This window comes from Miscanthus floridulus, chromosome 8, assembly GCF_019320115.1.
Source record: "Miscanthus floridulus cultivar M001 chromosome 8, ASM1932011v1, whole genome shotgun sequence".
Classification (NCBI taxonomy): Eukaryota; Viridiplantae; Streptophyta; class Magnoliopsida; order Poales; family Poaceae; genus Miscanthus; species Miscanthus floridulus.
In genome coordinates, this window is record NC_089587.1 from 142,743,221 (window position 1) to 142,766,175 (window position 22,955).

At 44.1% G+C, this 22,955-nt stretch overlaps 1 pseudogene; it reads left to right on the forward strand.

Annotated features, from left to right (window-relative positions):
* LOC136469955 (fatty acyl-CoA reductase 2, chloroplastic-like) overlaps positions 1-18,676 on the forward strand; it is a 69,653-nt pseudogene extending 50,977 nt beyond the window's left edge.
* The last annotated feature ends 4,279 nt before the right edge of the window (positions 18,677-22,955 follow it).

Consider the following 22,955-nt stretch of genomic DNA (forward strand, 5'->3'; position numbering starts at 1 on the left):
CTAGAGTCTATTTATTTAGGACATGTATTGCTACACGTCAGTTGTCTCGTACGTCATCTCGTGTGGTGCCATGTAGGATTTTTGCTGATGTGGAGGAAAGAGAGAGGGAAGAGAGAAAGCGATCGTTGTTTCGCGGAACAACCACCTCATAAGCTAAAATTTAGGACTATAAGACAACTATTCTACCATTATATGACTTGTTGTTGACATACAACTCACAATTTTATTTTTATTCTAAACATAAATTAAGAAGTTGTGAATTACTATGAGACAACTTAAAAAATAACCATTATATATGTCTATTAAATCGTCTTAAAATTACGTGTCGCTGTATAAAATCACATACACGAGACAAAGCCAGTGTGTCCTGCCGCACGTCAGTTTATTATTTTTATTTTTTCGGTCACCTTGAGTTGAACCGCTGGCCACCAACAGGAAAGCAGGGCAGGGCGGGGCGATCTCACGCTTGCAGACGATACCGTTAACTATTTTTTAATGTAGAAGAAGAGAAGAGATAGATAGATAGATAGATGTAGAGACGAAGTCACTAGATAGATGTAGAGAAGAAGTCACTAACAGGACAGACGTACCGATCGCAAGTGATTCTACAGTAGAAACACCTCTCCGACTTAAAAGAACGGTCAGTGATATATACTGTCTTCGTTCCAAAATAAGCGCTCATCTCTCACTTCAAGGAGTCAATGCACGCTAAATTTGATCAAATGTATATAACAATTTACCAATAGTTATGATATCAAATAAACTTCGTTAGATTAACCACATCATATATTTTCACAGTGAACCAATTTAGAATTGCAAGTAATATTATTATTTTTTACAAGGTTAGTTGAATTGAAGATTAGTTGACTCCTTGAAATATGAGATGTGCACTTGTTTTAGGACTGAGTGAGCAAGCATCATAGTTTTTGATCTACAAATCCCGCAGGTGGCGGTAGGATATCATTGATGGTAGAAGGTAGACAGTACTATCATTTTTTTTGCAGAACAAACACTAGTATCATTGATTATGTTTTTTAATAAAAAAACACGATACGCAGATGTTGCCACGATAATATTTAGACTTCTAACACAAAAACTCATTGGAATCCACCCAATGTTTAGATCGTTCTCGGCGCCTACTGGCGACTCAAGGGAAGTTCCCTTCGAGCGACTAGGGTTTTCCCTCCCATCTCCAGTTCCTGCCCAGATCCTTTTCCCAAGATCCGAACATCGAGTCCATGGTCCTACCCATTGTTCATGTCCGCATTCAACTCTCCAATTGGAGCCCAGCCTTCTCCTGCTAGCCGAGAGTTAGGTCACCCGGGAAATGAGGGTTGTGTTCGTGCAACCGCTGGTAGGGATCCAATGAATCCAAGAGGTGATGGAGTGTCGGGTTTAATGGAGAAGCTGAAGTTGTCAGGCAATGAGATGAAAAGCATCAAGATCGGCGGTGCGAAGGCAGCGACCTGGGGCGGATGGATCCGCAGGCGGTGGCAAAAGTCATGGCTGAAAAATCAGTTAGAGCAAACGCCCTGGAACTGTCTCTTGGGTGGGTGTGGTGTCCTCTTAGAGGAGTGGAGTGCAAGGATCTGGGGGCCGCGAGAACTGGTTTCTCTGCACGTTTTTGCAAGGATCGGGAAAGATGAGGGTGTTGGAAGATGGCCCATGGATGTTTGGCAAGGATTTGGTTGTGGTGGCTGACTTTGATGGCGAAAAGACCATAGATGAGGTGGAGTTCACCTTCATCCCAGTCTGGGTGCGAGTCATGAAGATGTCGCTTGGGTTGATGAATAAAGCGGCGGGAGAGATGATTAGCGATGTTCTAGAGGTAGATGTAGATGACGATGACATGGCGGTTGGTAAGTACATGAGAGTCAAGGTGAAACTTGACATTCACAAGCTGTTTATGAGAGGGGTGACTATGGATGTGGGGGGTGATCCAAAAGAGAAGATGAAGTGGTGCCCTCTTGTTTATAAATATCTTCTGGATTTTTGTTATACCTGTGGACTGATTGGACATACAAATCATCTTTGCGAAGTCCAATTGCAGAAGGGAGAGGCCCAACAGTTTAGTAGAGCTTTGCGTTTTATCCCTGAGAAGAAGTTCAGGGAGGACTGCAGGAGCAAATCGGGAGAGCAGCGGTACCAACTTCCTTGGAGGAGCTCTAGGGGGAGAGAAGTCGGGGGATCAGGCGGTTGGGGCAGCCATAGCCGGAGGGGCAGCGATGGTGAGAGTTCACGCAAGGAGGAGAAATCAAGGGGGCGAGAAAGGGCTTCCTAGAGGGGAGGAGCAGGAGATCATAAGCCCTCTAAAGGGGACAAAGCCGAGTACATCGGTGGGGGGTCGAAGAAAGCTCTAACTTTCGACTCTCCCAATGTTGAATCGGGGAAGGAGAAAGCAGGTACTGCCGACGTGACCCAAGCCTGCTCTAAAGGGGTGGAGAACGCCATGCTGAATGGAGGTGTGAACAGTTCCATGCAGGGCACTGTTGGCGAGGCGGTGCTGAGCCTAGAGAAAGAGAAGGGAGCCAAGGATCTGGTCAGGGTTTCAAGCGGATGAAGAGAACTTAGGGAGGTGGCAGGAAGGGCGATGACACATTAAATCCCTAGACATGAAGAGGTAGCATGGTGAGGAGGATATGGATGTTGATGGACAGGATTGGGTGTCGAAAGTGGGCAAGGTCACTGAGGTTGTTGCGGTTGACGAAATGAAGAAGGCGGGATCGGCGGATTGGTCCTGCGAGGACCAATGAAGCTCATTTCTTGGAACTGTGCTAGGGGTTGGGAAATGCCTCGACAGTTCATGGGTTTTTTTTGGTGCCAAAAAGCTGAGGAAGCCGACATTCTTTTCTTGTCAGAAACCAAACTAGATGAGAAAAGGATGCAGGTCTTTATGAAGAAATTGGGAATGACGAATTTGGAGGTGGTTGATTGTGAAGGAAAAAGCGTGGGAATTGTTGCATTGTGGAGGAGTGGGATCAATGTGGTTTTGAGAAGCAAATAAAAAATCACATCGATTTGGAGGTCTTGGAGACGGGTGGTGCTAAATGGAGGTTTACCGGGATATATGGAGAATCCCAATCTGATTATGGAGTGGTTGAGGGATCAAGATAATGACCAATTGCCTTGGTTATGTGTGGGTGTTTTTTAATGAAATTGTCTTTCATCATGAAAAAGAGGGGGGGGGGGGGGGGTGCACAGAGATCACAAGCCTGCCACAATGCACCAAGCATTTCTCACCTCCTTTTGCCGATGACTCACTAATCTTGATTCAAGCGAACCAAGGGGATTGCACGCATTTGCAGACGATTCTTCAGCTATATGAAGATTGTTCAATTCGGCCTGGTCATCAACAAAGCAAAGTCAGCAATACTTTTTAGCAAGAACACAGAGCCGAGCCAGAAGAAGGTGGTGTGTGATCTTCTGCACGTTACAAAGGAAACGATGAATGAGTAGTACTTGGGGTTGCCAGTGCATGTGGGAAGGTCCAAGATGAATACTTTTGCTTATTTGAAAGACCGAATCTGGAAGTGTATGCAAGGGTGGAATGAGAAATTTTTTGTCTGGGGTGGGGAAGGAGATCTTGATCAAGGCAGTTGTGCAGGCTATCCCAAGCTTCATGATGGGTTGCTTCGATCTCTCAAAAACCCTATGTGATCAAATTGGAGCAATGATATGTCGTTTCTGGTGGAATCATCAGAAAGGAAAGCACAAAATCCACTGACTGAGTAAGGAGCAAATGCTAAAACCGAAAGAGGAGGGTGGTCTTGGCTTTAGGGACATCCATTTGTTCAATTTGGCAATGCTTGCCAAGCAATGTTGGCGATTATGGCAGCATCCAGACTCATTGTTCGCTACGGTGTTGAAAGCCAAATACTTTGAAACCTGTTCGGCTCTAGAAGCAAGACCAAAGACTGGTATGTCATATCCGTGGAGGAGCATTCTTAGGGGCCTGGAAATTGTGAAGAATGGTATGATTTGGAGAGTAGGAGACGGAGTAGGACTAAATATTTGGTCTTATCTTTGGATTCCGAGGGATTCTTCAAGACGACTGATCACGCCGAGGGGCTCAAACCTGCTCTCAGAGGTGGCAGAATTGATTGACCCTTACACGGGAGCTGGGATGTGACGCTGTTCCGTGATTCCCTTCTGGGAAGAGGATGCTGAACTGATCTGATCTTGGCTCTTCCTGTCCATCAGGGCCGAGATAATACCTTAGCATGGCATTTTGATAAACATGGAGTTTTCTTTGTCAAGAGTGCCTATAAGGTCGGCCGAGCGGATACGCTGAGGAATAGAGTCATAAATGGATAGCAAGGAAGCAGTGGTACTGCCGTGAATGGGTTTTGGAAGGACATTTGGAAGCTTAAGTGCCCCAACAAAATCAAGCACTTCCTCTGGCGGTTTGCACACAACAGCCACCCTCTTCGATGTAACCTGGCTCAACGCGGCATGAAGATAAGCACAAGATGTCCGGTACGCGATCATATGGGTGAAGATGGGGGGCATTTGTTCTTTGAATTCCGTCTGGCTAAACACTTGTCGCGACTTCTCGGCTTGGAAGAGGAGAGAGCTGCACTGGAGTCTATTCCAACCGCTCAAGGTGCGGTGGAGATTATTCTGAACGCCAGGGAGCAAAAGAAGCTGTTGATGGTATCGGCTTGTGGTTTATTTGGACTGAAAGGAACTTGATCAAGGAGGAGGGCCGGCGGTGAAGTCCAGAAATGTTGGCAAGAAGCATTGAGTTATATGCCAAGGAGAATATTGTATTGCTCAGCAAACGTTCGGTGCAACAAGGGAATCGTCGGGTGCATTGGACCAAGCCATCGGAGGATGTACTGAAGCTGAACTATGATGCTTCTTTTCTCCTTGAATCACGAGCGGTCAGCTGGGGTTTCCTTGTGAGAGACAGTGATGCTGATGACCTGATGTTGTGCAAACGGGGAGAGGCAAGGTGAATTATCTCCTCAGTGCGTTTCAAGCTGAGCTGATCGCCTGTCTCCAAGGGCTCCAGATGGCGGTGGATTTGGGTATTGGGTGCGTAATTGTGGAAACTGATGCTCAAGAAGTGGTGGCTGCAATCAAGACGAACTCGTATGATGGGGCGGCTGCAGGGCACCTGGTTGATGAAATTAAAGCCCCGTTGAGTCTAAATTTACTTTCTTTCGAGTTTGTTTTTGTTGGTAGAGATTGTAGTAGAGCCGCTCATGAGCTGGCTGTGCTGGGTCATCTCCATACTGAGGGTGAGGAGAATTTTTCTACCTCCATGCCAGGCAACGTCTCTGTAATTGTTGCTAACAATTTGTTAGCCAATGAGTAATGAATCGATATCCAGTTTAAAAAAAAAATTAGACTTCGCTGTATTCACCTTTTTCTAGGAAACAGCAGGGGCATCCCCCACACGCGCGTCACATGCATGTCCCATGAAATATATCTTATAGAAATAATATTTTCACAAGATATATTATTCGAGGATTAAGTAGCTAGTGGAATATTTGTGCTAGCTGTTCCTGTCAAAAACCCCACAATAATGCTCAAGTGGCACTGTGGATGTCATGTGCAGGTTGTAGACGCAGAACTGTTCAAATGTTTGCAGGAAATCCACGGGAAAGCCTTCCACAGCTTTATAGCAAGAAAGTTAGTTCCTATCATCGGCGATATTAGGGAGAACAACCTCGGCATTGCCCAGGAGTTGGCCCACAAAATCCAGGACGAAGTAGATATCATCGTAAACTCGGCAGGGAATACCACTTTCCACGAGAGGTTCGGTTCGTGATCGAATATGTATACCAATATATTCATTGAGGCCTTGTTCAGTTCCCTGGGAACCATTCCTTGGAAAGATTCTCAGCCTAAATAGTTAGCTAATTTATATAAGCTTGATCAAGGTGGAATGATTCCTAGTCTCATTCGAAGCTAACCGAACAAGCCCAAAGGATAAATATATATTTCGATCAGCTGGATCAGGGCCACTGATATATCGCAGGTATGACGTTGCAATGGACATCAACACCCTTGGGCCGCTCCGGATCATGAGTTTCGCACAGAGGTTCCGAAGATTGAAGCTCTTCTTGCATGTGTCAACAGGTGAGGTCAAGCGAGTGTGCATGAAACTGAAGTGCATGTACTTTAATTTTTTCTTATGGTGAAACTTTGTATGTACACTATATATATGAGTTACAATCCCTCTCGGCCGGTTGACATATGTGTGTATGCTATGTATATATGTTTGTTGATCAGCATATGTGAATGGGAAGAGGCAAGGCGTGGCGCTAGAGAAGCCGTTTCGAATGGGAGACTCCATAGCAAATGAGATACTATTAAGCTCCGCAGAATGCCCTTCAGAGCATGCTGCGAACCGTGCCGCTCTTGATATTGAGGCAGAGATCAAGCTGGCATTTGACCACACAACAAATCAGATGATCAAGCTTCTTATACTCAAGAAATGAAAGATTTAGGCCTAAAAAGGTATTGCTATATATTGAGTTGTCAATCCGCCTCAAGATGCTGTGTGGTACGGTCCCAAATACATATGCATGCATGATGTAGGATTACATTAATTACATCACATGTATGTTTTGTTTGGTATGTGTTGTTTGTCATTTAATTTGTAGGGCAAAACATCATGGCTGGCAAGATACTTATGTGTTCACCAAGGCCATGGGGGAGATGGTCATCAACAGCATGCGAGGAGAGATACCGGTGGTCATTATCAGGCCGAGCGTCATTGAAAGCACCTTAAGGGACCCCTTCCCAGGTTGGATACAAGGGAATAGGTCAGTAACATATTATTATATGCTAGATATATGTCCGTGCATGGTAACAAGATCACGAATTTTTGCATTGCGCACTACTCTTATGGGGATACACGTGGCATGCGGCTTAGATGAACATATTAAAAACCTACAAATTTAATTGCATAGAAGATACAAAACCAATGTCATGATCTTTATCATTTATTTTTCTTAAGAAATAAAAAACTAAATCAAAAGAACCACCATCTTTCATGGCATCTTGAGTGTGCTCTAAAACCCAAGCATTAAAGCACTCCAAGAGTCTTTATAAAATTTACTCTCCAAATCTGTCATTTTTAAGTAAAATTCGTTTTCTATACCTTTGTATCCTCTACCAGCTTTTTTGTGTCCTGTGTACACTCTATAGAGTCATTCTCGTTCTTCATCTTTGTCTAGTGAAAAATCCAGAATAGAGGATGTTTATATTTGAAGATCCATTTAAAGAGATTGTTGAAGTTTTTTTTCACTAAAATCTCTATTCTTATAAATTTGGAAGGATATAAAGGTTCTCTTAGAGTTGCTCTTAAATAGCTTCTCCATAAGCTAAAAAAAAGCCAATAATCATTTCTCTTAGTTTACCTGCAGTACACATGTAAATGTGCTAATCATTTAATAATTAATTTTATTAGGCTTACAAAAGCATCTGCAAATGCTCCTTTCATGTTAGAGTGGATCCCACTGCTAATAAAGAAACAAAAATCAGTCTATCTCATCCACGTATTGGCTGTGGTGCCCGGTATACTTGGCCAAATGGGCAAGCCCGCTGGGCCAACACTAGCACGGTACTAAAAAGCATGGCCCGAGCACGGCCCAGTCCGACGCCCATCACGCGTGTGCCTAGCACGAGCCGGTAGTAGTGTTGTGCCTGGGCTGCAACTTTGGCCCGCAGTGCCGGCTCAGGCACGGCACGATTATTGAGCTGCACGACGTGGCCCACTTATTCTCCACCGTTGATGAGCATCTGATGAACGAGAGCCATTGGATATCAGTATATATGCATCTCTCTCTCCCCCAAACCCTAACTTCCTTGTACCTGTGTAAATTGGAGGTAATTGTGGCACCTCCCCCACACTTGTACCTGTCTTTATTTTACATTTGACAACAAAAAGAATCCAAAAGACAAGTGTAGATAAATAATTCTAAAATAAATCTTTATTCAATCATCAAAATGAGAGGCGCATTACATGATGGGAAATTAAAGAAAATGATCGGAATGAAAGCACTAAGAAAAGTAAAACATGCGCCTAATTATTGTGGGTAAGATGAATTTATAGGTCAAGAGCATGGTCTACCCTTACAGCTCTTGCCACCTTAGCCAGCCTATGCCCAAAGCTAAAGATACAGACCATTCAATAGGTGCTCAAGGCCTTTAATCTTAATCTGGCTATTATCTACCTGGCCCCTAAGGAATCTAACGTCCTCGCGTAGGGTTGTGATCTTATTCTTCAGCGACGTGATTTCAGGATCTTGAGGAGGTAAAGGCTCTTCGTCCTCCTCAAAGATAGCGCATGGTTTTAAGATTGGAGGCTTATTGGCCCTCTTAATCCTAAGGGGCTTGGATGATGAGCCGGCTGTCACCTTTGAGACAGATTTTTGAACGGGGGTTGGCCGGCCCTTTCCCTTTCCTAGTTTGTGCATAAGCCCCTTCCCACACCCGCCATCGGGCTTTTGAATGCCCATTACAATGTAGCTACGACTATAAATGGTGTTGCCCGAAAGCGTTACATGAACACTTTTTTCCGTACTCTCTAGAGTTTTTCTCTCGAGGCTGTCGGCCCCCGAAGCCAATCTTGACGGTGGTGCCCGCCTAAGCTGGGCGCCATCTTGCGGCGCCTTGGTCCTTGTAGTGGACCGCACACTCGTGCCTCCACTTGCATCGCTAAAGAGTGGAGGCATGACGGCAAGTAGAGCCATCGTGACAACTCTCGCTTCTTCTCTCACCAAGGTGTTTTCTGGGACTGGGTTGGTGGCTTGTGGAATTTCCCCTAAGTTGAAGGTGGAGCTGGAGCCAGTGTACAGAGCAAGTGCCTTGTCGGCCATGGCTCAACTAGGATTGCTCTGGAAGAGTGCTTGAGAGGGAGAAAAGAAAGTTTTGGGGTGAGGTGAAGAGAGGCTTAGGGTGCTTTATATAGGCTCAGCTACTGTGCGATGGAGGGATATTTCTGTGCCAAACCCTAAAGGATCATGAAGCACTCGGTCATAAGGGGTTATCCCCGCAGACAGGGCTCGAGAGGAGCCAGGAGGGGTTCAACCGAGCCTTGGGATCGCACGTCCCTTGAGGAGCGCCCACCCTGGCTAGGGCTCCTTCTAGATGTTCTTCCATGCATTAATATCTATTCCTCTCGGTTTTCAAAATTTGTCCATTGAATTTTTTAAGCATGGTTGGTAAAATTTACTTTAAACAAAACATGAGCAAGGTATTATTTTCACATAGTCCATGATTATGAATGAAAAATACATGTGAGTAGTGCAAGAATATGTTAGAAATATTTTAAATTTTCATAGATTTGCAGTAAATTCATTAAAAGTGATTAAATCTATTTTATCAATTTCTTGATCAATATCATGAGAAGGTTCTAGGAAAATTTCCAATCTTTGACCATTAACTTTAAAAGTGTTACCATCATTGTCCTGGATGGTAATTGCACATGTGTTGACGAGTTGACGATGGTGAATGGTCCTTCCCATTTGTTGTGTAGTTTTCCTTTACTGAGGACCTTGACTCGGGAGTTGAAAAGTAAGACTTTGTCTCCCTCCTTGAATTCTTTTTGTCGAATTCAATGGTCATGCCATCTCTTGGTCCTTTCTTTGTAGAGCCTGGCACTGTGGTATGCTTTCTCACGCCATTCTTCTAGCTCGGAGATTTGTTTCTATCGGTTTTTGTCGGCTAGTTTAACATCCATGTTCCAGGTCTTGATTTCCTAGTGAGATCGGTGTTCAAGCTCGACTGGTAAGTGACAACTTTTTCTGTAGACAAGATGGAACGGTGACATGCCTATCGGGGTTTTATAAGCTATCCTGTATGCCCAGAGTGCATCAGGAAGCTTGTTCTTCCATCCCTTCCCCATTTCATTGACCGTCTTCTGTAGGATATTTTTTATTTGTTTGTTTGAAGCTTTCGCCTGGCCACTGGTTTGAGGGTGATACGGGGTGGCAACGGTGTGTTTGGCCCCAAGTTCCCTTAGGAAGGCTCTGAAAGTCACGTCGATGAAGTGAGACCCTCCATCGCTTACCACCATCCTTGGTGTTCTAAAGCGAGGGAAGATCACTTCATGGAACATTTTTCTTCCTTGCTTGGCATCGGCAACTCTGCACGGCAACGCTTCCACCCACTTTGACACATAATCAACGGTGACAAGGATGTACTCTCAGTCTTGGGACTTTTGGAACGGCCCCATGAAGTCAATGCCCCGCACATCAAATATTTCTATTTGAAGATTGTAGTGGAGGGACATTGCATTGCGAGAGGTGATGCCACCTTGCAGCTGTCATTTCCGACACCTTCGTATGAACTCTTTGGTGTCTTTGTACATCGTCGGCCAAAGAATCCGCACTGCCAGATTTTGGCTTGAGTGCGGAATGCTCCATAGTGTCCTCCATACGGAGCTGCATGGCACTTTTTGATGATTTGTATATGCTCCGCCATGGGCACGCACCTTCTTAACAAGCCATCGAAGCATATCCTATAGAGGTACGGGTCATCCTAAAGGTGACGTCTGCTTTCGGCTTGTAGCTTCTTCTTGTTCTTGCCCGGTGGTACATACCCTGAACCATAAAATTCACAATGTTCGCGTACCATGGGTTTGAATCCGTCACCCTCAGCAAACATGTCATCACGTAGAAAGTCATTAATTGGAAGTTCCTGCATGTCAGTGACTTACATATGCGATAGATGATCTACAACGGTATTCTCTACTCTATTTTTATCTTTTATTTCTAAGTCAAATTCTTGAAGTAAGAGAATCCATCTTATTAGGCATGGTTTTGCATCTTTCTTAGTGAGCAAGTATTTGAGTGGACCATGATTAGTGTAAACAATTACTTTTGCTCTCACTAAGTAAGATCTAAATTTATCAATAGCAAAGACAACTGCGAGGAGTTCTTTTTCAGTAGTGGCATAATTGAGTTGTGCCCCATCAGTGTTTTGCTAGCATCGGTAATTGCATGATGCTTTTTATCTTTGGTTTGGCCAAGGACCGCACCAACGGCATAATCACTAGCATCACACATTATTTCAAAGGGTAGCGACCAATTAGGTGGTTGGATGATTGGTGCTGAGATGATGGCTTTCTTGAGTGTATGAAAAGCATTTAAGTACTCATCAGTGAACTCAAAGGGAACATCCTTAGCTAGCAGGTTTGTTAATGGTCTAGAGATTTGCGAGAAGTCTTTAATGAAACATCTATAAAAACCTACGTGTCCTAAAAAGCTGCGGATTCCTTTTATGTTCACAAGGGATGGTAGTTGTTCTATAACCTCAATTTTAGCCTTGTGAACCTCAATTTCAGAAACTAAGTGTCCAAGAACGATGCCTTCTCGAACCATGAAATGACATTTTTCCCAATTAAGCACTAAATCTTTTTCCTAACATCGTTGCAAGACTTTGTCTAAGTTCTCTAGACAGTGGTCAAAGGTTTTTTCTTAGACTGAAAAATTATCCATAAAAACATGCATAATTTCTTCTATCATGTCTGAGAAAATTGACATCATGCACCTTTGAAAAGAAGCGGGTGCATTGCACAGCCCGAAAGACATTCATCTATATGCATATGTTCTGTATGGGCATGTGAAAGTAGTCTTGCTTTGATCGTCTGGGTGGATCGGAATTTGATGATACCCCGAATACCCATTGAGGAAAACAAAAGAAAGAGTGCTTCGCTACCGTTCTAACATTTCGTCAATGAAGGGTAGTGGTCTTTCTTTGTGGCCGCGTTGAGTTTTAGGTAGTCTACATACATTCTCCACCCTGTGATGGTTTGTTGTGGGATCAATTCATTCTTATTGTTTTCTACGACCGTCATGCCCCCTTTCTTGGGCACCACTTGGACGGGGCTGACCCAGTCGCTATGTGGTACGGGATAGATAATCCCGGCGTGAAGAAGTTTTAGGACATCCTTCTTCATGACTTCCCGCATCGTATTATTCAGCCTACGTTGGGGTTAACGTGATGGTGTGCTTGCTGGGTCAATTGAAATACGATGGGTGCAAAGCGTTGGACTTATCCCCTTAAGATCTTGGAGTGAATACAAAAAAACTGACCTATATTTTTCTAGGATAGCGATGAGTTTGGACGTCTCCTCATTAGTAAGCTTGTCGCTTATGATTACAAGAGCTTCTTTGTCGCCATTCAAGAAAGCGTAACGCAAGCCAGCTGGTAGGGTTTATGTTCAATGGGAGGTCGCGCCGGTTGCTTCCTCTTGAGGAAGGTCAATGGTTTTGCCAAAGTTGTCCTCTTCTTTTATGAAGAGTTTGGCATGCTTTTCTAAGGACGACTCGGGGGACTCAAATTGTGAGACCGATATGACTTCCTTGGGCGGTTTTGGGTAGGGGAGAGTGTCTGCCACTGAGTTTTTGGCTCGGGTGATAGGAATGGAAAACATGTTTCTCCCTATTTTTACGTCCAGATCCCCTGATGATAGCGGCTCTATGAAAAGTGTTTCTAGGGGATGCCCTATCATAATGTTGAAATCTTTAATGTCAAAAACATGGAAATCGAGAGCCATTATGACATTGTTGTAATGAATCATAGTGTTGTGCAGAATTCCATGTCCCTTTCGGATAGTCCATGGAGCGTTTCTAAGAGATTTGTTTGTCGAGGCAAGGGGCTCATCGCCGAAATAGGCATATGCAAAGGATGTAGACATTTTATTTGCTCCGATAGTGGGTGAGTAAAGTACATCCACCATTGTTCTGAGGACCTTGCAGCTAATGGAAGAAGGAGGGCGTAGATCTAAATTTCTTTAGGAGAACGCTCTGCTTCTTCCACCCACTCCCTGCTCATGATAGCAGTCAACTCCTTGATGGATTCCCTAAGGAATTCTTTGTCTAATTGAGTCTAAAGGAGTGACAGGAACTGGTGGTTTCTTTTGGCATGAGTATTTCGAGGTGTTTCTGAAATATTTGAAAAGGTCATCCTGGAAAGGTGGAAGGTCCGAAGGCTGGAAATCTTCCTCCGGATCTTCTGGTTCAGGTGAGGGTTCTTGAATGGAGAGTGTAGGTTCGGCCTCGACCGAAGAGACTTCCTCATGACCTTAGCATCGGTTTCTACATGGAAGGGTTCCAAGGGAGGAGCGTTCTCTAAAATGCGGGTCTAGGAAGGCTTCTCCTTCCTCGGTGGTTTTGTGCGTGAATGAACCTCCGACAGTTATGTCAAGTTGTAGGGTAGATTCCTTGCTAAGCCCTAGCCAAAAATACTTGTAACAACACATGGCTTGGTATAGACAAGTCTGGGCCGGACCTTGATAGGATTGAAAAACAGTCCCCAGGCTGCACCTATGATTTCCTTCTCTTTTTGTTGGAAGTTGAGGATCTCTTGTCGTAGGGCAGCGATTTAGGATATAGGGAAGAACGCGATATAGAATTTGTTCCATAGTTCTTCCTAATCACTAGCTACCTTCCCTACGTTGTGGGTGTACCATTGTTTTGCCCTCTCATCAAGTGAGAAAGAAAACAACTTCCACCGAATTGTTTCTTGTGACATCCTTGAAAATGGTCAGTCAAGCATAGAGGCTGCTCAAACTCCCTTAAGCGTGTGTACGGGTTTTCATAATCTAAACCCGAGAAGGTTTGTTCCCGAACCATGGCTATAAAGCCAGGGTAGAGTTCATAACTAGAAGCTGTGATTGGCTTCGATGACTATGGTGTTCTACGAACTCGCCCTTGGGAGCAGAAGAAGGTTTTGGATGGTTTTTGTGCTCCATTGTAAAAGATTAAAAAGAAAAAGAAAGATAAAATAAAAAGATACACATGCAAACTAGGTTTAGAGATAATTACGACAACCGTTCTCTAGCAGGCGCTTAGAAATCCTTGTTGGTGTTCTTAGCATAAGCAGAGAAATCCACAAGCGCACGAATACATCGTTGTAGCACTTCACCCGGAAGTATTCAGGTTGGTTTATCGTATTTTCGCAAATGAACGGATCTGTAAGTCTCTTAGCTAGTTCACCTAAAGAAAAACAAGTAAAAGGGATAGCTTGGGTAGTGAGGTTTTTTCCAAGGATGGATTATCCTAAGCGAAAGATAACCTAGACACTATAGACTTAGTTCAGGCACCAGCTTACACCTGGTCTGTCAAGTGATACCGACCTATAGCTCTACGTCGAACCCGGATGGGGAAGTACGAGGGATAGACAGGGCTATCACCACCTGTCGCCTACCCCTCAACCATGTTAAACGAGGCAAACGAAGATAGCTTCTAGCCTAGACACCACGTCTACGCTATCAACTATTACTCTAGTGCGCATGCAAGGGTTATCTGTCTTTATCAGGGCCCTTCTACTAGAGTACCCATCACAAGGATGGACGACGAACCCACAAGTTTATAATGATCAAAGGTAGCTTTCTTAAGAAATCAGTGCCAAAGTTAAACATGAACTTCTTACTCCAAGCAGTAAGACGATTGTAGAGGTACAAGTGGAGGAGTTGCTAGCTCCGACACTCTTCGCTAAGTGTAGTGAGCACACTAAGGGAGGTTGCCGACAACCTCGGCACTTCTCCAACTCTTTCCTCACTCACTCCCATTGGGTGGCGGTGACCATGGTGGTGACCAACACCATTTCCCCAAATCTTTGGAATAAAGGGGCAGGGACACCGCCCTGGGGTGGCGGTGCCAGCGGTGGTGCACCGCCCTTCCAGTGGCGGTGTACACCAGACACATCGGTGCCACCCCAGCTGATGGCTGTTTTTAGTTGCAAACTTTGTCACATTTTTGACCCACGGACAACCCAAGCAACTCTCCACAAGCGATGCTAACTCTCAAGATGTTTTTCTAAAACATGTTAGAGCCAAGTTAGCTTTTCTCAAAAACATTTTCAATAAATATATTCACTTGCTCTCTGAAGTGCACTTGGCCTAAAATGCAATGCATGAATTCCAACACCTAGTGGCACTGGATGACAGAATTGTCTAATAGAGCACCTCTCTTAATAGTAAGGCCATCTATCCTAAACCCTATCACACCTCTATAGTGTCTTGACCAACAAAAATAAAATGGCCCTATTAGTTATACCTTTGCCTTGAGCCAATTTTGCTTTTGTCTTTCTTCTTTTCCAAGTTGGAGGCTTGATTTTCAATTAGGCCATCACCATCCTCATGACCATCATCTTCTAGCTCCATCACTTGGCCTTGGGCCACCCATAGCTCATCCATCACTTAGACAAAGGGTTAGTCCAATTAGGTTTTCATCAATGTGCCAAAACCAAACTAGGCTTTCACCGACGACCCCTCCAGATTGCTCGGGGCTCGGTGGATACACCCATCAAGTGTGCTCGCACGCACCTTTTGGCCAAGGATTGGGCAGAACTCGAGCACGCCCTCGGCTTCTACTCAGGGCTCGGGGGCTCACCTGAGCCTGATCCTTAACTCCACCATCAGCGAAGGCCAAGGGCCAGGCTAGAACCAAGTGCCCTAAGCGCCTAGGGCTCGGGGGCTTCATGGTGCTGCCCAACAAGCGCAGCGCTGTCATCCACTCCTTCGACAAAGTCACACACGAGGCATGACACAAGGGGAAAAACCCTCCGACGGCTTTAGGGGCATGGGGGCTTCAGGGTCGCTCGTCAGCCCCTCAATCCAGACGCCTTCGCCACCAAGGAAGCCTCTAGACGGTGCACCTGATGGAGGCCAGTCCAAGCCGACAAGGCCTGATGGTCAGAGAGTCAGAGCCGAGGAGCCAGACGACGCCCAGACCTTCTCTGACTCCACGACAACACCGAGGTCCATCCATGCCATAGCAGCGTCCTCCTGGACTCCAACGCATGAAGACCATAGACTAAGCCCCCAAACCGCCACGTACCCGACCTACCTCGGTATATAAGGGGAAGTCGGATCCTATAAAGGGGGAGGATGAACAGAAACAAAACAGATCAATCAATCCTCAGGACAGCTAGAGCTCTCCACCAAGAGCAGGGCCACCCTGAGAGGAGTACCGAGAGCTCCTCCCTCTCCATCGTCTTCTCCTCTTCGATGAGAAAGAGACCTCACCGCCTATGAGCTTAGGATTAGCACCGGGCGATCCCCTGCCAAATCTCTTACACTCCTTGTTGTAACCCCCGATTTGGGTGCTCTCGAATACAAGGATCATCTGCTGTGTACGTAGGGCCCTGATAGTTGCGCCCTCTCTGTGTTCTTTGTGTTCTTTGCTCCAACCGAGCCACCGGAGACCCACACTGATAAATGACATCTGACAAACAACAATGTTTACCGTGGTTTCGAACCCACGACAGGTGTCATCCAAAAAAATCCTATAAGTACGTATAATACTCAAGCACACATAAGTGGTCCTTAGAACATGAAACGATAAAAAAGGAATTGCTATAATCCAGGCGTTTGAATTTTTGTTTTTTCCAGCGATGTTCTCAGCCGTTGGATCAAAATTCAACGCCCCCAGCTGATCTAGCTGTTGTTCCTCTTCTTCCTAAGCTTTCTTCCAGCCCGCGTCCTGACTCCCGCCCGTTCCCCTGTCACCGCCACCCACCGCCCCGGCGGGGCGGTAGGGTCTTGCCGGAGCTCCGCTGCTGCTACCGCGGCCACAGAGCTCTGGCCAGTCCCTACCGCGCCCGCAGTGACCTCCCTCTTCCCATCGTCGCTTTCTTCTCTAACTCCAGCAATATGCCACGGTGGCCCCACCCCGACCTGGCCCGGCCACCTCCACCGCCGCCAGGGCCCCTAACCTCTCTCCAGCCATCCCCACCGTCTGGCTGGTCATCCTCCCCTAAACCTTCCCTTTCTAAGTCCACTGGAGTTGAGGAGGCTGAGAGTGAGGGAGAGCTCGCTGGAACCCTAACTCGGAGATCCAAGAGGAGGAGGAGGAGGACATGGTGGAGGAGGAGGAGGAGGAGGAAGCCTACCTTGCCGGATCCGCTCGAAGCTGTCGTCCATGGCACGGTGGGTGCAGTTGGGCGTGGGGAGGACCTCGCCGGGCACCTGAGAGAGAGAGAGAGAGAGAGAGGTGCAGACGTGGAGATAGGGAAGCACGGTGGGGCGCTGGCGCATCACCTGAAATCTCAAATAATTTCAGGCGACTCGATTATAGGACGTGTGTAAAAAAATTGGTAATATTACTTTAAGTTACTAGTATGTGAATAACTACCATATATATATATATATATATATATTTTTTTTTTTTTTTTTTTTGGTCAAGCTTTCATCCCTTTTCTTCATTGGCATATGAACTCAGGATGTTGGATCCTATTATAGTCTACTACGGAAAAGGACAGATGTGCAGCTTCCTCGGCGATCCGGACTGCATTCTTGATTTGGTAATATACATGTATAGCAGATTACTCGATATAAAGGTCCTGAAAGATCAGTATCGTTCCTAATGCATGGCTATATATCTTCATACTCCTAATTTGGTGGGGTAAGCTAGATTCCGGCGGACATTGTGGCGAACGTAACGCTGGCATCTATGGCAAAGCATACACGGACACAGGTGGCAGCACCGGGAATGCACGTGTATCAGGTGGCGTCATCGACAGTAAACCCGCTGGTGTTCCGAGACGTGTTCCAGTCCGTCTTCCACCACTTCTCTAGATCACCCGTGGTCGACGCGGCGGGGCAGCCCATCCGGTGCAACCGATGCGGTTTTGCGACAGCATGGAGCAGTATGCCAGCAACACGGAGACGAACGCGACGCTAACGCGGTGGGCGAGGCGCCCAGCGTCCGCCGAGCGGCTCCGCAAGGCTGTCATCGCACACATCATGCACCTCGGCCGCATCTATGAGCCCTACACCTTCTACGGCTGCAGGTTCGACACCGCCAACACGGAGGCGCTTCTCGCAGAGATGTCGGAGGAGGAGAGGGCGAGGTTCCACTCTGACGTGCGTAGCGTGGACTGGGAGGATTACTTAATCAACGTACATGTCCCGGGAGTGAGGAAGCACGTTATGAAAGCTAGAGGTTATGCAGTAGAAGGTTTTAAATCCTGCTCATGCATGCTAGATGTGCCAGAGTCATCTCATAAAGGAGGGAACCATAAAAGCAAGGTAAACCTTATTGTTATCGTTGCCATACTAAAGGTCATACAATGTCCGTTTGTACCACGGTGCTTTGTTGCGATTTATGTTTTGGTGATCATGTCAAGAAAGTTTGTCCAAATTTGAAAAATCTAAACTCTACTGCTATACCTTGCGGTTATGCAGTAGAAGGTTTGGGCTTCTATTTTATACCTGTGGCAGAAAATCCAAAATTAACTTCAGAGGATAAATCAGCTGTGGTACGTGTTTTGGAAGGTTCTCTTACTGCTGATCAATTAGCAGTGGAACTGGAAAACTACTACCTGGAAATAGTTGGGTGATTTCTGAAAAGGGTACTGATGCCTTTATCACTAATTTTCCCACATCTGAAGTGCTTAACCACATGGTGAACTGGGGCCCAATGGATACTAAGACCGTGAAAGGAAAGATCCGGTTCGAGAAGGGGGTTGAAAATGAGGTATAAATATGAAATTGATAAAGTGTGGGTGCAATTTAGGGGCCTTCCAAAAGAATTTCGAGAGTTCCCTATTATTTGGGCAATTGGCACATTTTGGGAGTTCCGACAACAACAGTCTAATGCATCAGGGCACCGAGCGTGACAGCAGGGGAATAACACTGCCACAGGTGCGCCTACTGAGCAGCTGGCTGCGCTACATGGCTGATATTAGTACAGAGGCAACCGCTGTCTAGGAGGACTTAGTGGTGATCAAGGAAAATTCAGTTAAGCCTATGGTGTTGCTGCTCCTAGACTGGAATTACTCAAGATGGCTCGGCACAGTGGAAAACTAGTATGCTGAATAAAGGACTGGGTAGTGGGACAGTGTCACCAGTGAGATCTAGCAAGAGGAACGCGTCTACATCGGAGCAAGATTCTTTGGAGAAAAGCTTCGAAATTAAAAGCGCAGAAAAATCTAGAAAACTCTTCACTCAAAGGTAAAGAAATTCAAACCCAGTCTTTTGATTCTTTTGATGATTCTATTATGTTGCAGTCAGCTAGTATATTAGATGTTTCTTTTAGGTCCAATGCACAGGAAATTTCAGAATCAATTAAAAATTTAAAAGATCTTGAATCCAGTAGAATAACTTCGAGTAATGTGTTAAATATTTAGAATGATGTCATTGATGATACTTCTACTGTTTGCTCTATTGAAGAAACCGTGGACTTAGATATGCTAAATTTAATTTGTGCTGATATTGCTGAAGATCTTTGTGATGGGGGCTGCGACCCTTTGTGTCGCAAACCCCTGTATCACGATCTAAGAAGGTTAAACCAAAGAGAAACAATAAAAAAATAAAAATTGTTCAAGATGAAAGTAATTTTTTGGAATTGTAACGGGTTCGCAGATTCAAAGAAATACAGATTTCTATCTGACTTGACAAAAGAAAAGGATTTAGATTTTATTGCTTTATCAGAGACTGGGAGGGCCAGTTTCCCGCAAACAACATTGAATAATATCTACGCTGGTAGAGATTTTCTTTGGCATTGCATGGCTCCGAGAGGTAGATCTGGTGGCATGATTCTTGGGATAAATCCTCAAATTTTTGATATTGGTCAGATAGAAGAGGGTAACTTTTTTTATTAGATTTAAATTACGCCCATAAAGGAGATGATTTTAAATTTAATTTATTTTTAGTTTATGGCCCAGCACAGCAGGAGTTCAAATCACAATTCTTATCAGAATTGGTTAGAGTATGTTCGAAGGAGACCGTACCTATTATAATGGGTGGTGACTTCAATATTATTCGTAGCCCAACTGAGAAGAATAATAGTAATTACAGTGATAGATGGCCTTTTCTTTTCAATGCGGTTATCGATACTCTAAATTTAACAGAGTTAGAGCTGACAGGTAGAAAGTTCACCTGGGCAAATAATTTGCAAAATCAAACTTTTGAAAAGTTGGATAGAATTTTAGTTTGTACAGACTTTGAAGCCAATTATCCACTTACAACTATTCATGCTTTGAGCAGAGAGATTTCGGATCATACTCCACTGTTATGCAACACAAATACTTCTTCTCTGACTTACCAACAACAATTCAAATTTGAATTGGGGTGGTTGCTTAGAGAAGGGTTTTGTGATATGGTGCGAGCTGTTTGGCTCAATGTGGAGGTCGAAGGTAGTCCCCTTGAGAGGTGGCAAGCAAAGATTAGGAGGCTGCGTCAACATCTCAGAGGGTGGGCGAAGAATGTAAGTGGTGCTTATAAGAAAGAGAAGAAAGAGCTTCTAGATAAATTAAATGAGTTAGATAAAAAGGTGGAAAACGTTATGCTTGATGGAACAGAATTAAATCTTAAATATGTTTTAAATGAGAGACTTGCTGAATTGCTTAGAGAGCTGGAACTTAAGTGGTACCAAAGAGCCAAAGTAAAGCATCTTATTCAAGGTGATGCCAATACTAAATATTTTCATTTGTTGGCGAATGGTAGACACCGGAAAACTCGGATTTTCTAGCTGGAGGATGGAGATACTATAATAGAGGGTGATGCTCAGCTGAAGCAGCATATTACCAGCTATTATAAAAATCTTTTTGGTCCTCCAGATAGATCTAACGTGGAATTAGATGAGCACCTTGTTCAAGATATTCCATAGGTATCTAATCTGGAAAATGAGTATCTGATAGAGGAGTTCTCTGAATCTGAAGTCAGATCTGCGGTGTTTCAGATGGAACATAATAAGGCGCCGGGACCAGATGGATTCCCATAAGAGTTTTATCAGGTCTTCTGGGATCTATTAAAAGATGATCTCATGGCTCTGTTCATGGAATTCCATGCTGTGAGTTTGCCTCTACACAGCCTTAACTTTGGTAATATAATTTTATTACCAAAAAAGAAAGATGCAAAGGTCATTCAACAATATAGACCCATATGTTTGTTAAATGTTTCCTTCAAGATTTTTACCAAAGTGGCAACCAATAGATTAACTACCATCGCCCAGAAGATTATTAGTCCAACTCAAACCACTTTTCTCCCGGGAAGAAATATTATGGAAGGAGCAGTAATTCTTCATGAGACAATTCATGAATTACACTCTAAAAAACAGGATGGGATAATATTCAAATTAACTTTGAAAAAGCTTATGATAAAGTAAAATGGAGTTTTTTTATAGCAAACTTTAAGGATGAAAGGTTTTTGTGGTAAATGGTGCTCATGGGTGCAGCAGTTCACACAGGGAGGGTAATGTTAATATTAAGGTAAATGACCAAATGGGTTTCTTACTTCCAAACTAAAAAAGGTTTAAGGCAAGATGACCCGATGTCGCCAATACTATTTAACATAGTGGCGGACATGCGGGCTATACTAATTGCTAGAGCCAAGGAAGCAGGACAAATTGATGGAGTCATCCCTTATCTTATTCAAGGTGGCTTATCTATCTTACAATATGCAGATGATACAGTGATCTTTTTTGAGCCACGATTTGTAGCGAAGGCAGCTAATATGAAATTAATTTTAAGCACCTTCGAACAATTGTCTGGACTCAAAATTAATTTTCACACAAAGTGAAATTTTTTGTTTCGGCAAGGCTAAGATCATGAAGTATTTTATTCGCAGTTGTTTTGGATGTGTGATAGGCAAATACCCTTTCCGCTACTTGGGTTTGCCTATGCATACTAGGAAATTAAGTAACAAAGATTGGTTAACAATTGAAAAGAGAATTGAGAATAAGCTTAGTGGCTGGAAAGGAAAGATGCTTTCTGGGTGGTCGCTTGGTATTAATAAACTCGGTGCTTTCAAGCCTACCGATGTTTATGCTATCTTTTTTCGAGATTCCGAAGGGAGTTTTAGAAAAGATTGACTGCTTTAGGTCAAGATTCTATTGGCAAGGCGACCAACACAAACGTAAGTTTAGATTGGCTAGATGGGAATTTATGTGCCAACCAAAAGTCCAAGGAGGCTTAGGAATACAGAATCTGGATATACAGAATAAGTGTTTGCTGAGCAAATGGCTGTTCAAGTTGCTAAATGAGGAGGGTCTGTGGCAAGAACTGTTGAGAAATAAATATTTAAAAGACAAACTACTTGGGTGTTGTACAAAAAAACCAACGGATTCTCATTTTTGGAAAGGCCTGATGAAGGTTAAAGATATTTTTGAGCCTCGGTACCTTTAAGGTGAAAGACGGATCTCAAACTAGATTTTGGTTTGATACTTGGTTGGGGAACAAACCATTAAAAGATAAATTTCCTGCGTTGTTCAATATTGTGAGAAGGAAACAGGACTCTGTAGCATCAGTACTTGCATCAGCCCCGCTTAATATTTCCTTCCGCCGTAATCTGGTTGGTAGAAATTTGTGGGATTGGCTTAGAATTGTTGCTCATTACAAGATTTGAACTTACAGGGGGAAAGGGACAAGTTTATCTGGTCTTTGCATTCATCAGGCATTTTTTCTATAAAATCTATGTATGCTGCGTTAATTAATAACGGGGTCAGGGTGTCCAAGATTTATGGCAAATTAAAATACCATCAAGAATAAAAATTTTCTTGTGGTACTTAAAGAGATGTGTTATTTTGACTAAGGACAATCTTGCTAGACGTAACTGGAATGGTGATAAGAGTTGTTGTTTTTGCCATTATCCAGAAACAATTCAACACCTCTTCTTTCAATGCTATCATGCTAGATTCTTATGGCGCGCTGTACATTTAATGTTTGGCTTATCTCCACCTCTTAGTATTGATGATTTATTTGCAAATTGGTCTAAGGGAGGGAGTAAAAGACATAATTCGTTGTTATTAACTGCAGCAACAACATTATGTTGGACAATATGGATAACAAGAAATGAGGTAGTTTTTGACAAATGTAAACCAAAAACCTTTTTGCAGGTGTTATTCAGGGGAACTTATTGGCTAAGGCAATGGGCCGGACTGCAGCGGCATGACGACACACGACAACAGCTCCTTCTTGCTGGTCAATGTTTGGAGACAGCGCTCTGTTTTTTAGTTCCAATGGATGGTTGTCAAATAGGTTTATTGGTC